At 46.1% G+C, this 15,685-nt stretch overlaps 1 long non-coding RNA gene across 1 annotated transcript in view; it reads left to right on the top strand.

Moving 5' to 3' along the window:
• Positions 1-14,668, top strand: part of LOC142073296 (uncharacterized) — a 43,788-nt gene extending 29,120 nt beyond the window's left edge. Inside the window, exon 4 of the long non-coding RNA XR_012670098.1 lies at positions 14,572-14,668. This is a non-coding gene — a long non-coding RNA (uncharacterized LOC142073296). The remainder of the gene's footprint in view (positions 1-14,571) is intronic.
• Positions 14,669-15,685: the final 1,017 nt, after the last annotated feature.

Below are 15,685 nucleotides of genomic sequence, written 5' to 3'. Positions count from 1 at the left end.
TTGCCCCCACAGTTAGACACTGCCCTGCCAGGATCTGACTTGTGGCTATGAAGATACCTCAAATATGAAGAGAACTCTATTAACCAAATTCTATTCTGAATGGGGACCTGCGAGTCAGGGCTCAAGTCCAGCTTGAAGTCTTACATGAAATGAGTTTGATGGTCTCAGCTCAGCCCACAAGAGACTTGTCAGATTGGCATCTCTTTGCATAGGAAACTGTGATGGTGGGAGGAGAACTCTCTCTAGCCCTTACTGAGTGTGGAGTCCAGACATAGAAGTGTTGTAATCATTCTTTGCCCAGGATAGAGAAGCTCTCGCTTCCTGTATCTGACCTCATTTGTCCTATGGGAAATAACAGGGAATTAAAACTTTCACTGATGCCTTGGGTTTCACAATTTGCACAGACTTGCTGCAGCTTATCTCATCGAACCTGTGGGCCTACCTCCGTTTTCCCTTCCTGCCCTCATCTCCCCACAACTATCGAGCACTCCTCTCCATCTGGTCACTCTTGGTGAGAGAGCCTTCTCCTCTGCAACTTCTGGAATGGCTTGTCTGCACCTCTCTGGGTCAGCAGCTCTATTTCGTTTTCAAATCTCCTTTGCCTCTTCCTCTTGGTTTCACCCATCCTCAGCTCTCATTTATTATTAAACTCGTCACTTGCATTATTTAGCTCCGTAGAGCCTTTTGTAAAAGTCTGTAAGAATGAAGACAGACCAAATTAATTGTGTTTGCACGGAGGCTGGTGAAAAGCAGAGAGACCACGCCAGGCCTTGCAGCCGGATGTCACTGCGACTGGGGCACAGCTGGACTAGCACGGATGCTGTAACACGAACCGACTTTGATTTTCTTCTAGGTCATCGTTATTTCTACATGTTCGCCAAGTAGTTTAACTACATAAGTATTAGGGTTATGGACTGTTTGGGAACTGTTCGCTTGGACTGTTTGCTATTTGCATCCTGTGGTGGATCACCTCATTCACATGGCATTGTCTATCGCTCCTTCACTGGATGAATGAAACCTTATAAGCAGACATTTAATGTGGCCAGCATAACAAACAATCCTTCCCTGTCCCACCTCGCAAAAGGTACGTTCTCTTATAGAAATTTTTGGATCATGCCTGAAACTTCTGGGATTCACAGACTTTCCCACAAGTACTCTGTGGTTGTACAAATCCTCACAACTACCCATTAACAGTCCATGAGCAGTAGGAAACAACTCAGAACTTGTATTTGTCAAAATATGACGAAGCGGGTTTTCACTATGAGACCAGCTCTCCTGCCTTTGCAGGGTTATTACCCTGCCGTGCAAAGGCTTTCACTGCAGTGGGCCCAGCACGCAGCTGTTTTGTGACTAAAGAAAGGACTTTACATCTACACGGCCCACGGCAATGGGCCTCCCGTCTGACAGACTTGAGTTTGCAGGGCTCACACTACCATGCTAAAAGTAGCTGTGTAGATGTTGCAGCTTGGGTGGGAGCTTGGGCTATGAAGTCTAGAGGAGGGGGTGGGGTTCAGAGCCCAAGCTCCAGCCAAACCTGCAACTTCAAAGTGTTGTTTGCACAGCTATTTTTAATGTGGCAGTGCGAATCCTGCGAGCCCAAGTCTGTTGACCTGGGCTGGGAGATTAACTGCCACAGGCTGTGTAGCTATACTCAAAGTTCAGGGGTGCTGGAACAATTTGTATAGTGGAGGTGCTGAGAGCCATTGAACCAAACTTTAAACACTGTATATCAGTGATGGGCAACCTGCGTCCCACGGGCCACAGGCGGCCAGTCAGGGTAATCTGCTGGTGGGCCATGAGACAGTTTGTTTACATTGACCATCTGCAGGCAAGGCCACCCAGAGCTCCTAGTGGCCACGGTTCGTTCCCGGCCGATGGGAGCTGTGGGAAACAGTGCGAGCCACAGGGACATGCTGGCTGCAGCTTCCCACAGCTCCCATTGGCCAGGAACTGTGAACCGCAGCCACTGGGAGCTGCAGCCGCTGTGCCTGCAGATGGTCAATGTAAATAAACGGTCTCGTGGTCCGCCAGCGGATTACCCTGACAGACCACATGCCGCCCGTGAGCCACAGGTTGCCCACCACTGCTGTATATGATGAAAACCACTTCAGGCCAGGGGCTGTGGCAGCACCCCCAGTTCCAGCACCTATGCCTAAGTTATAGGGTTGTTGAACAGAAAAAAAGCTGAATGATAGGTCACCTTCTGAGCTGGCCAAGCAAGTCACTATTCCTATCCCATTAGGCCGTCGATGCAACTTGCTCCCTTCAAAGTCAAGGTGCATGTGTGTTTCAGTCATTTCCCCCTGGCTGGATTTCCTGCTCCATTTGCTTTCTCTCTGTCTCATTCCAAGTGTACACCTGTAGTTTCTCCAGTCCGTGACCCCTCAATCCCAGTTTGGCTGGAGAGAATTCTAATCTCCTAGTGTTTTTCTAACTATTTATACCCAGCTGTGTGGATGTGGGGAAGGGTGATTGGAGACTATCTAACGTCTCAGCCAAACATGAGACATTACAGACTGTCCAAGAGATTTTTGTAAAATTAATTTTTTTGGCTATAAAGCTCCAGAGAGAGTAATTCAGTGCTCAGCTCAGCTGGCCACTTCTGTTTAGGGCAGCTCCAATGACAATGATACAAGGACATGAGACATTTTAGGGACATCAAGGTCTAGTGGGTCCAAACTTGAAAGCACAAATCCCATTTAGCTCATCGTACAGGTCCTGTTTCTGCATGATCCTATCTTCCTGCCCTACACCAGATCAGTTCCTCCCTTGAAACAAACCCAGGGATCTCTTGCACTCACTTCTACCCTTTGCTTCACTTTCCTTCTCCAATGGCTCATTCTCTGTCTTCACCCTCCTGTGCAGTTAGTAGTTCTGCCTGAATTCTCCATTTTCCTCATTTTGAGATGATGGAACCTAGTTTCTAACCCCTCTTCTCCTGCTGACACCTCCCGCCCCTTTTGTGAAAAATGCATTTCCAACACCTTTCCACATCCCCTTTATCTATGTGAATCCCCTGGCTCTGTCACCCTCTTCTTTTCTAATGAGAATGAGTTTAACTACTTTTACATTTCCCTGAAGCTTAGATTCCTCTGTTTGTCCTCTCTAGGGCAATGATCACCTCATTGTGGGATAAGGCTTAGCACATGGGTTCCCAAGTGGGGTCTAATAAATGCTTTAGAGTCCCAATATCACTTAGTTTAGGTCTATCCTCATCCTTCTGCTCATGCAGCAAATATCTTGTTTGCATTTCTCGTGCATATACGCCCTGAGCTGTTGTTTTAATAATTTCCCTTCTAAAAGATCCTAGTCCTTCTCTTTATCTGTTTGCTCACTGCCCATCAGTTGGCTCACTGAATGAGGTGCTTCCTCCACTATGTGACACGTATGGAAAGAACACCGTGAAAAAGGGGTCGGTAGACCATGCAGACTGCAGAGGTGGCTATGTGGCTTCCTGCAGCCCATCCTTGTGCAAGCTCAGCGCCATGTGACAGGCGCTGTGGCCAGCTGGCGTGCAGGTGGATTCATGGAAGTATGAGAATATCCACTTGGGTTTTTTTCCCCCTCTGGTTATTTCTTGCTTCTTCCTCCACCTCTTCCTCACTACTCCATCACTCTCAATCTAACAAAGGCCAAAGAGCCTATTTAAAAGCATGTGTTTGGAAAAAATCCCTGAAATCGATGAAGGAGGGAAGCACCACTAGTCACAGAAATCATATGGAAGCTGGAGGTTTGAGAACTAGTTTTGCTTTATGTTACAGGACATAAGTATCCCAAACAGACTCTCCAAAGGGAATTCTCTAGGGTTTACTGTGTGAGAGCCAGCAAATGTCAACTTATCTTCCCACTGCCCTACAGCAATTCCAGTCCTTGAGCTCCTGACACACAGCTCTGTCCATGCATTTCAATCCTGACGAATAGCACCCCCATCCTATCCCACTCACGGGGCTCTCCACCCAGCTATACCAATGCGCCTCAGTCCTGGGCTTCCCACACAGCTCTACCCAGACTCCTCAGCTTTGTTCTAGAGCTTTCCACCCCATTTCAGACCTGCAATTCATGTATAACCTAAATAGGTCTGAGACCTCATCTCCACAGACATGGTGCGGTACCATCACTTTGTTAATCGGCATCCCGAGTGGGCTTGTTCTGTCTCAGTTGTAACTATTGAATCTATGCATAAATTGATAAGTCACCTCCCAGTAAGTTTTCATCTGGCGAGGCGATGTTAGGAGACAGGTGTCTCCCTTCCTGGGGCTGCCTTTTATCATTTGATGTGTTCACTTGGGTTTGGTATCATGATCCATGTTATCTCTCAGCTTCTGTCAGCCTCCGATGGAGATCTGCTTTTGATTATGACAAGAATTGCCATCGGCGTGCGTTGCAATCAGACACACACCCGAGGGCCTGCCGGGGGGGAAGAGGGAGGGATGTTGTAATTAGAATAATTCTTCAGGAGATGTTTCAGATCTGCCCGTATGCGACCACCCGGAAGATACCTTGGTTGTAGTGATTTTAATTGCCTAAATCTCTACTACTTACATTTTTGTGAAAGCGAGGGGCCGGTAGCACTGGCTGGAAGCAGACACAATGAAAGCAGATCCTGGGTATATTTCCACACACTGTTCTGTCAATGCACCTCACTCCTGACCTGCAACAGCTGTTGCGGGGCCAGTCCTGACCTGCTACCCACAGCCACAGCTCTGCCATTGCCCTCGATCTTACCCTGCTAGACCATTCGTAAGCTCCCCAGTGCAGGTCTGGTAATCCACCTTGCTGCTGACTAACAGTACCCCAGTCCTGTACCCCACAGGACTGAGCCTGTCCTGCTATTCCAGCCCTGTACTTTTCCTGAGCACAATCTGCCATCTGTTCTAAACTGCTTGAACATTTTGTGGCCTGGTCTAATGTTCTTTAGAGCGAACCTTCTTTTCACTTAGGACCTATTTAGGATTTGAGCCTAGGTCTCTACAGAGATAAAAGCATTAACCTAGTGAGACACCCACCCTCTTTCGCCTGTTCTGCCTCTGTCCCCACATGGAGTGAAGATGGGAGGGAGCATGATGTCAAAGCCTGCACTTGATTCAGGGGAAGCACTTGTTGCTGGTGCCCCTTTTCCATAGATGTAGGCCATAGCAGCAAGGGAGGTTAGAATTTCTTTTAAACGTGTGAAAGGTGGTGCATACAGCTCTCTCTCTCGGTCAGAGACTGGCTGATCAGCACACCAGCCTCCGTGTGTGTGTGAGTGTGTTTGTGTACGCGCACATGTGTCTGTATTGAGATTGCGCAGACCAATCAGTTACTGTTGGGCACTATCACTCCTCCACACAAAAAGAAAAAGGAAGTTTTTAAATGAAAAGGGAGGAGGAATAATACCCTCTCCCAAAGGAGGATCTTTGGGTCGGGCTGTAGGTAACTGGCTCTGCAGCAATGCAAGCCTTGAATCTTGTGGCTGTTGGGCAAGGCATATTCAGGTTAGTGGGGCATGAACTAATCTGTGGGGTTTGAGCAAAATCAAATCAAATGGCAGTGGATTAACTCTAATTCTGCTCTACTGTGGTGCAGCCATTTTTGACCCCTCTGTCACTTCTTTGCACTTCTAAAGAAAGCATCAACAAGGGCTTCACAAACAGGCATTTAATCAAGGCTCTTAGCTTCCCCGGCTCCCCATGAGGTACTTAATGTATTATCCCCCTTTGACAGTTGGGGAAACTGATGCAGTGAGTTTAAGTGAGTTTTCCAGAGTGATACAGTGAGTCAGTGGCAGAGTCAGGAATAGAACCCAGGAGTCCGGACTCCCAGCCTCAGTCGAACCACTAGTCACTCAATACATTTCCTATTGTATTCACTCCAGGCAGAAAACCACCAGCTTTACATCCTCCTACAGAGCACAGACACACACCACTTAGTGAGCTAAACAGGAACTACCACCCATCATTTATTAAAGGGATGCTGTCAAGGTTGACAAGCCCCCAAATTAAGTACCTTAAAAATTCCATTAGCTCAGGTCCTTCTGGTGCTGTGTCCTATCTTGCTTTTGTTTATCACCCTTCACGGTTCTGAATATCTAGCAGCAACTCAGCTGTATCAGAACACTAAAGAGCAACAGGAAAAGAGAATTCACACAGAGCAATGAGCAAGCACAAGGATTTTACTACAGTGGTGCACTGGACCCTAGTAACATCAGCCTGTAAAAGCATGTCCCCTATTTCACAAATAGAAGCAGTAAAACAGTAGTTTAGATGGAGAAAAAATTCACCAATTTATTGGGGAATTGGTTTCAGTTTTAAGTTTCCAAGATTCTGAAGATTGCGATCCACACGCCACCGTTCCCTTTGAAGATAGCACATCCTACCCTGAGGCTGAAGTTTCTTGGCACACTGGGTTTGTTAGCACCACTACCTATCCCTAATATAGATGTGCTGCATTCGTTTCAAGCCAAGGCCCGCTGCAGTGATGCAAATCACAGTATGCAATGGTGCAGCGTGCTTACAGCAGGCACAGCTCTGAGACTTGCCGCACCAAAAACGGTCACCTTTGCTAGCTGATCTTAATAGACCTACCCGTTGGAGACACCTGGCCAGGCACGCTTGTGGGTGGGGTTGCTATCTGTCCTCTCAAATCCAATACATAGGATGTGGAAAGAATTCCACGTTTAGTTAAGGAATGATGTGGCATTAAAACGTTCCAAAGCATGATGACAGTGTCTCGTCTGGGGATGCTGCTGCCCCCCTTGTATTATTGGACTATTGTGACGCAAAATGGGATGCTATTGGCCCTCAGAAGTAAGAAAGAAAAGGGACAGCATCCTATTCAGGGGATTCTGAAGTCCATTTCTATGGTCAGGAGCAGGGTTTAACTCCTTTGGACTGCAAAATGGTGTGGGCAAAATCAAGGCTGGATTTAGGGGCAGATGACCCAGGCGACTGCCTGGGATGCCAGGCTTGGTGGGTGCTGGGCTCAGGGAGCTGTTTTTGTTGTTGGCAACAAAACGGAATATAGAACAGTTGAAGTAAAATGTTTCAGGCATTCTATATGTGGATTCATTTTTCACTAACCTCCTAGAATGTTCTGGACCTTTGTAGAATCTTGTGGAATCTTCCAGACTTTCTGAGAACTACATTTTCCTCGAACCTTCTGGAATGTTGTCAGCCACGCCCTCGTGGGTATATAAGGAGCGGGGTGTTGCCAGTCAGTTGGTGAGATATAAAAATGAAGGGAAGTGAAGTGAGAGCCCAGCTGCGATGTTGTGAATCTTGTTTTATTGGCTAATTGTGAAAGTGTACCTGTGTTTTAAGACTTGAAGAGTGTAAGTAGCTACTAATAAAGGACAAAGTTAATGAGACTGCCAGAGATACCTATCAACCCCACATCTACACAACAATATAGAAGAAATACTGTTACTTCTTTTGCCATGCTTAACATGTAACGTTTGCTGACTTTCCAAGACTGCAGAACATGGACTTTTGCTCTCCCTAATACTGTCTTTTTCAATACAAATAACATAAAAAATAAGGTATTCAAAAGGTTAACAAACAGGGGGGAGGGAGGACGCGAAGATACTCCTCGTCTGGGGCACCTTTGGTTTATGGCCAGCCTTCGGCAAGAGTGCCACTTTACTGTGAAAATAATCTGGCAGCATCACAGCAGCTATGAAATAACTGATGGGGTGTAGCCAGTAGATGTCATCTCATCCGTAGCATGCCGCTTTCATTTCTTGGGGGAACATTGTGTTTGGGTCTTTATTAGGCCTTTCATCAACACTTGCTAGATGTCCCTGTGTAACTGCACGTGCAGGGCTGGAGAACATAGTATGTTTATTATAATGGCAGGTCTGTTGGGGATATTATGGGAATATTGTGGGTTGCAAGGAAGGGGCAATGGCTAAGCCGGTGTGTTCACAGACTTCAAATTGCTACCTGTATGCCCTAGAAATAACATGCTTTGATCTGCCATAGGCTCAAATTATATAGTTTAGCTGTAGATTTTTGCACTTGCCAATGTGGTATAAAGCTCTCTCTCTGTACGGTGTATTTCTGAAATACAAACTTTCTAACTGCTGTGAAATGTTCAGCCCACTGCACTGCAATGAGGGCTGGTTTAGTAAGTGCTGCTGGAGGAAGCCGTGTGTTTCTCCTCTCTGAGCTGCGACCAGGCTGTGCTCACCAGTACTAGTGCTGAGTTCACAGAGCATGAGCAGGTGAGGGATGGATTACAGAGGCAAGTATGCATCCGTTCCCACTAGCACAGTCCACTCTCAAAACCCAGAAGGGAGACCTCAGGGCTCCTCACTGGACTGAAAACAAAACCTCTCTCCCAAGCACCGAGGAGAGAGACCGCAGACGCAGGTGACTTTGAAAAGCAACACTGGCCTGTTAGAAATTATTCTGTTCCCCTCTCACAGAGTTCAGGTGCTTCTCTTCCTTTCTATTTTCATCATCTCTGACAGTTTCATACAGGATATTGATCCTTTAACTCCCTTTGCTCCTGCTGCTTGTACCCCATCCTGCATCTCTCTGGGTCACATCACTCTAGGGAGTTCTAGAAATGACTGTGATGTCCCAAATGGAGGGAAGAGTACAGCTAAGAGCGATCCCATTCAGATCAAGAAACCAGCCTGACAGTTTGCCCCAGAGCTCAAGCTAAACCCGCCCCTAGATGGTAGCAAAAATACTAACCAGAGGCAGCAACCTGGATGGACTGTGGAAACAGGGCTGCACAGAGGTTTTTAGAAGCCAAGGGCAAAATCTGAAAGTGAGCCTGTCAAGGCTGAATCCACACTCTGGCCCCTCGAGTGCAGAAGGTGGGGGCCCACAAGGATTTTAAAAATTAATACATGCCACTCCAGGCTTGTATTAAACTCCCAAAGTTACAGCTTCTTTCTGACTGTGGCTTGGTAAACGCTGCCACCACCCTTTGAGCACAGGAAGGAGCACTTGGGAATTCCTCCCTGTGGGGTACCCTCAAGCCCTTTCACCCTCCCCCCCCCGGAAAGAGCTGAAAAAGAAAACAAAGGAAATTAGCTTTGGCTATCAGCTAATCAAACAATATGCACAAACCTCTTAGAACACCAAAAATCCAATCCAGTTCTGAAAAAAGGTAAATTTTATAAAAAACAAAAAGGGAAAAAAATACATCTGGAACTTAGGCTTTTTGCTAGATCTTAAAAGAAACAATTACAAAAATTAAGCACCCAAAATAGCTTTCTTGGGGGTTCAGCTTAAAGGTTACAAGCAAACAAAAGCATCTGGGGTTAGCACAGAGGCGATTCACAAGCTAAAATAAGAAATAAACCTGATAGCATCTAACTAAACATTCCCTATCCAAATTATTTCTTCTAGGTATGAAAGATGAATTTTTATACCTGGTTCAAGCCTTACACAGCATTCCTGCTGCCCTCTGGTCCCCTCTTTCCCAGAGATACACACACACAAACAAAGGGAAGTCACCCCCCGCTCCCCGCCTCTGCCCATTTAAAAAAGTTCTAGCCGCCCCATTGGCTCTTTTGGTCAGGTGCCAACACTTTTTCCTTCACCTGGGAACATCTGTTAACCCTTCACAGGTAAAGCAAGCAGAGAACAGCTATCAAGAGGGACTTTATAGCTAACTGACTGGCTCCATGTCCACAAAAGGAAGCTACCCCCACCTGCATTTATTACAGAGCTGTTCCCCGCATCCTTCCCCACCCGAAACTCAGGCCTTGAGGGGGTGGGAGGTTGGAGAGCGAGTCCACCCTGCACTCACCCCACAGCAGCAACTCCTGTCCAGTGGGGCTGGGGCCAGATCCCTGTTGCGGGCAGTGAGACCTGGCGCATGGGATCACAGCACTGGCTGTGAGTGCGGAGGGGCAGCTGGCCCAAATTTGAGTGAATGGCATTGCAACATGGCACTGCAACCCGGTGTGCGAGGTCATGACGCCACTCACTCAAATTCCATGGGTCTGGAGGCCCTCTCCGATGGTGGGTCCTAGGGCAAACTGCCCCCCCGCCCCAATACTCCCTCTGGGTGGCCCTGCCTGGGAATATTGTAAATGTGTCCTGAAGGCTTATTCTCATATGATTCCCAACCTGATTTCCAGACCAGGAAAAACTGGATGCATTACGATGATCAACCAAACTTTGGATGCTTTTCTAAAACATTGTTTATTTTTAAAATGTATTTGTTGCACCTGTTCCTACTCTCTAAAAGCAAATACAATGGCAGATCTAAATACAGATCATATTAGTAATTCAAATGAGTGCCATGTAAAAAAGCCTTAAGCCCCCATTGACAGAACTACCTGACCCATTAAAATCATCCTTCCTCAACTCTCCATCTCTGAAGGAGCATGAGGGACTGCATGGGTCCTGTAAGGAAGGTCCTATTCCTGGACAGTCGGTACATTGGGCTTTATGGGCCCAAGATGGTAGTTAGATGCAAATCTGAACAGGCACCATGAGGAACGCTCATTCCCTATCCCCTGGATTTTGAAATCTAGGGATCAGAGCTCTGTAACTAACTCCTAATAAGTCATCTGTTTGTCAAACTTCTGGCTGAGAAATTCAAATGTTTATTGGTTATTCAAATTCTTCTAAAGTGAGCACCCTGATTTTGTGAAAGGTACCTGATCAAATGTTTCTGGCCAAGTTTTCATCTTAATGAAGTGCCCGCTGACTTTAATGGACATCAGTGGGGTCAGGATTTGGCCCTTAGAGACTAGGGGCCATATTCTGCTTTAGGGTTTGCAGAAGTCAAACTAAGTGACGAATTTGACTTAAATCCTCGCCACAGCACAGGTTCAGCACAGGGAACAACTTTGCAAGCTTCTTCCTACACACTTTGCTGCCAGCCAGTGTGCCTCTACCCTGACTTGAAGACACCATCTCTAGGGCTGGGACAGGAGTTCAGTCTCCATGACCCATTAAACAATTAAGATCTCTGCTGAGGCTGCCAATTTGCAGTTGGTTTTTTTCATATGGACACCTATCACTAAGACCTTGACTGAAACTCACCACATGACTCATCGAACACCCATCCAATGAGAACATCTTCAGTTGACTAATTGCGCTGCGTGAAGAGCAGAAAGGCTTATCCACAAACATTCACTAAACCCCCATTCATTCTCCTGAGAAAACCAGGTTTTGTTTGCATGGGTATTTGAGTGGGATATTTGCACAGTTGTGGCTATTTGTGCACAAATGAGTGTATGTGTGCAAGCAGGAATCTATTGCTCGCCCAGCCAGCCTACCCATACACGCAATTACTTGGTGTAATGTATTGAGTAAATTGAATGCAAAATTGATTAGATAGCAAATACATTTGGGTCATATCCTTCCCTATCCCTCAGGCAGGAATGGACCCAGCTATTTTTAAGTTCAGCATCCACATATGAGGCCAGCTATAATGCTCTTTCTTGTACAAAAGAAACAGGAGAAATGGTTTATGTCCGAGATCTGCCTATTCCCTGTATTTCACTCCCCAGCCTCTCTCTGGAACACTTAAGGCCCAAATGATTTCTCTCAAGGCATTGTTCCTGCTTATAAAATTCACATCAGCCAAGCAGGAAACAGAAACTAAACCATGTGACTTCAGTGGCCAGTCACATGGACCGAATCCCAAATGTGGCATATTTGAAGGAGACCCTCTCTAGAATAGCTTGTGAAACTGTGACAGGGTGCTGGATAGGAAACCCTGAACATGAGAACCCTAGACAACAGAGCCCAGAGAGGATAGACAGAGGGGAGGGAGGAGCGGGGGAGATGGCCAGCCCAAGCCCCTTGGAGGGAGGAAAGGGACAACTGGAGCTCCCCACAATACAGCTCCCAGGAGAAGAAACAGGGATCCTGCTTGGTGGCTTGGGAGAACCCGAGGCCCGGGGTGTCCAGCAGGAGGTCGGGATTGGTCTTGACCTCCTACCGAAAGAAAAGGGAATAAAGGAGATGGGATGCCCGCAGGGGTGCGATTGGAGTGAGGACGAGTGGGTGGTGGCAGAGCTATGGGGACATCCATCCCCCGACCAAAGTACTTTTTCCGGGTGGGGGATGAAGGAACCTCCAAGAGATGACACCGGTGATCACCCGAAAGAGGCAGAGAGGCTTCCCTGGACAAACCCCACTGGATGGGGGTGGAGAGGCTGAGGAAGGACGAACCTGGCGGTTCATAAGTGGGGAGGTGTGTGACAGGGTGCTGGCTAGGAAACCCTGAGCCAGACCTCTGTCACGCCAGCTCCAATCAGGAAAGGAGAATTGGAGCTGGCTGAGTAAGCCCAGACCTAAGTGGCAAACAGGGAACAGCTGCCGGCCTTCTTAGCCTGGGGCTACATAAAGGCTGGCAGGAAGGAAGCCAGAGGGAGAGGAAAGGCAGGAGCCAGGGAGTTAGCAGTAGAACCTAGCAGTCCCTGAGGCTGTGAGCCTGATGCTGTCTATAGCTACAAGGTGGTGGGAACTTGTACTGTAAATAAAGAGATGGGTGATTGCACCAAAGTAGAGGTCTCTTGCTGGTTTGTGGGTGAAGAACGGGCTGAAGATAGAGGGGCCCACCTGTGTCTGTTACCGAAACCCACTGACCCAAAGATTTTGATTCAGAACTATTCATTGGGCAATTAGGAACAACAAACAAATGAAATGGTGAAAATCAAATGAATACATTATTTGCAACTAATAATCAGATGAGTTCTAGTTACTAATATCATTGGGCCCAGTTCAAAGAGGTGCTGAGTGCCTTCTGCAAGGTGCTGAGCACTATTTGCTTACACTGGGGTCAGCTGGAGTTGAGGTCCCTCAGCTACTCTGATGATGGTGCTCATGGTAGTTTTATAACCCTGCATGGGAGGCACAGATACTGCCCATGCTAATGAATACATCAGAGAGAAGGGAAAGGGGAATAGAAAACCTGTGTTAACCCAAGTCCATTACTCTTGCTGCTGATGCCTGTAGAACTTAGGGCAGCTTGTATTTTTGGACAAAAAGGGGCTGCAGGCTGCAGTGTTCGAGCCGAGCCAATGGAACTATTTGTGCCTGGGATTATTGCCTCCTCTCTCGGAAATGATCGCTTCTGACAAGCTCGCTGCATGAACAAAGCAATGTGAAATTGACCTCATCACCACCAATCATATCAGATTGTTTAGTACAGTGGGAATGTTTAGCCTGACAATGACCTAGTTAGTTCCTTAAAGGAACAGTATCCCCTGCTATGGGAAGATGGCAAGGGACGGAGATTGAGGGGAGGAGGAGAGAGAGAGACGAGGAAGTGAAAGAAGCAAGACATTATAAAATATAATTGCCCCAAATTGTTTCTTTAGAACTTGTCACTTGACCTTTAGCTCCAAAGGGTCTCTTGGTGTGTCACAGACCCATGGGAATTGGCACTGGGAAGAGCCGGATGCTCTTGAAACGCACAGAGAAGTCTGAGAATTTTAAAGCTGAAACCTAGAACAAATTTGTTACCCAAGAATCTCCCTGAGGGGGCAAGCGAGTTGGGTGATTTTAAAAAAGATCAGATGAGATGCCACAAGGGGGTTGGTGTAAAGGTCAGGAACATTCTCTGCCTGGCAAAGAGGAATGTGCGGTGTCTTTGTCCTTAAGCTAAGTCCTTTAGTCCTTTTCAGGTGCTCAGAGCTAGCCAGAGCAGAAACTTGGGGGGCTGACTCATTCATCCTTTGAGAATGGCATTTGCAGAATGCTGCTCCCCTACAATGTAGGAATGTGATCGCAGTGTGCATACATGGTGGAGTAGCTAGTATGGGTGGGAAGGTGCCAATGCCGTCCTAGCTCTAATCACAGAGCAGCAACACCTCTTGAAGGGTTCATGCCGCCCTGAGAGCTACAGCCAACCAACCCTGTCACTCCATTCACTGACCCTTCTAAATGGATGATGGCTCCTCTGGAATAGAAGAGGTTCTGTGACAAAAGCTCATTCCTTTGGATTGTACCAGAGAAGGGTTTGGTTTGGCAACAATGGTCTATTACACTTGGATTGCATTGAAGGGGCATTTCACTGGGATTGCACCAGAAGGACCTTTGGTATTAATTGTGCATTCCAGTGACACTGCATCCAAAGTGTCTTGGAGTATGTCTGCATGGCAAAAGCCCCACTGTGGCAGCAAGTCTCAGAGTCCAGGTTCTCACCGTGGTACTAAAAATAGCAGTGTAGACATTTGGGCTCAAGCTGGAACTCGGGGCTCTGAAGCCTGGGGTCAGGGATGGGTTTCATAGCCTGACTGTAGAATGAACCAAAACCTTCACCTCTCCTTCCCATGTAGTTTCTATTAAACTTCATATATTTTAGTTCTTAATAAAAAGCAGTTGTTATTTTTTCCAGTTCACCTCCAGAGTGTTATTAACAATTATATCAAGCACAACATAAGCTAAATAAATAGAACCATGTATTTTGCTGTTGTTTATAATTATTAGTCATATTTATTATGATACCAATCAAGCCAATCAAGCATGGGGCCCTATCACGATAGGCACTGTACAAACACAGAATAATAGACAGACCCTGCTGTGAAGAGTTTACTCTCTAAATATTAAATGTAAATCTTGCTCCAATAAAATTTCCTTAGTATATTAGAAGATTCTTCTTCTGTTTCAGGCACTGGGATAGACTCACTTTTCATTGTGATTCTCACAGCCTCAGCACCAGAGCTGAATGAAAACCTGGAATTATTTTCTGCAAAAATTTCACATGAAATGAAAATTCTTATTTTGTTTGATTTGTGTGCTTGGATTTTTCTGATGTCTCAATAAAACAATTGAACAAACACTCTGTTTAGAACTGATTTGAATTGAAACATTTTTGTTTCAAAATGGAATTGAAATGATTTAAAATATATATATATAGTTTTATTTTCCCCTCTTCTCTCTCTGTTTTTCCTTTAAAGGAAAAAACGTTTTTTTTTTCATTTTGATTCCACTCAATTAGAGCTGAAATTATTTGTTGTTAGAATCTTTCCATAGAAAAATCAGAAAGTTTCAACCAAAAATATTCATAAATCTGAAAAGCCATTTTTTCATCAAAAAACCCTCTCTGATTAAATTTTGTCAACCACTTGTAAGGAGCACATTGCACACAGGGCTCTCCTGAGACAAATACAGGAAGGGGAAGGGGGATTCTCTTCTAGCAATGTAAGGAAGTCTCCATCACTGAAACAGGGGACACCCCTCAAATCCAGTGGAGCACATCGTCTTTCTCAGGGTGCTCCAGATGGCCGAGGATATACTGGGTGAATGGTAACTACTCTCACAGTGGCAGGCAATATCCAAATATTTCTATGATTATCTGTTGTTAAAACCAAACCACATTTGCCACAGGGTGACCTATTTTTTTCCCTGGAGGGGGTTGGATGGTATTAAAAAAATTTAAATCCACTCACTGATCAACCCTGTCCTCTGAACTCCCCAACACACTTAAACAAGTTTTCTTCACCCACCCTTTCTGTCCTCTCTTCTCCTTGCTAACCTGCTCAGAGATGTTTCAGAGTAGCAGCCGTGTTAGTCTGTATCCGCAAAAAGAAAAGGAGTACTTGTGGCACCTTAGAGACTCACAAATTTATTTGAGCATAAGCTTTTGTGGGCTACAGCTCACTTCATCGGATGCATTCAGTGGAAAATACAGTGGGGAGATTTGTATACACAGAGAACATGAAACAATGGGTGTTACCATACACACTGTAACGAGAGTGATCAGGTAAGGTGAGCTATTACAA

This window comes from Caretta caretta, chromosome 9 (genome assembly GCF_965140235.1).
Source record: "Caretta caretta isolate rCarCar2 chromosome 9, rCarCar1.hap1, whole genome shotgun sequence".
NCBI lineage: Eukaryota > Metazoa > Chordata > Testudines > Cheloniidae > Caretta > Caretta caretta.
Note: the sequence above shows the minus strand (reverse complement) of the source record. Positions and strands in the feature narration are given on the sequence as shown.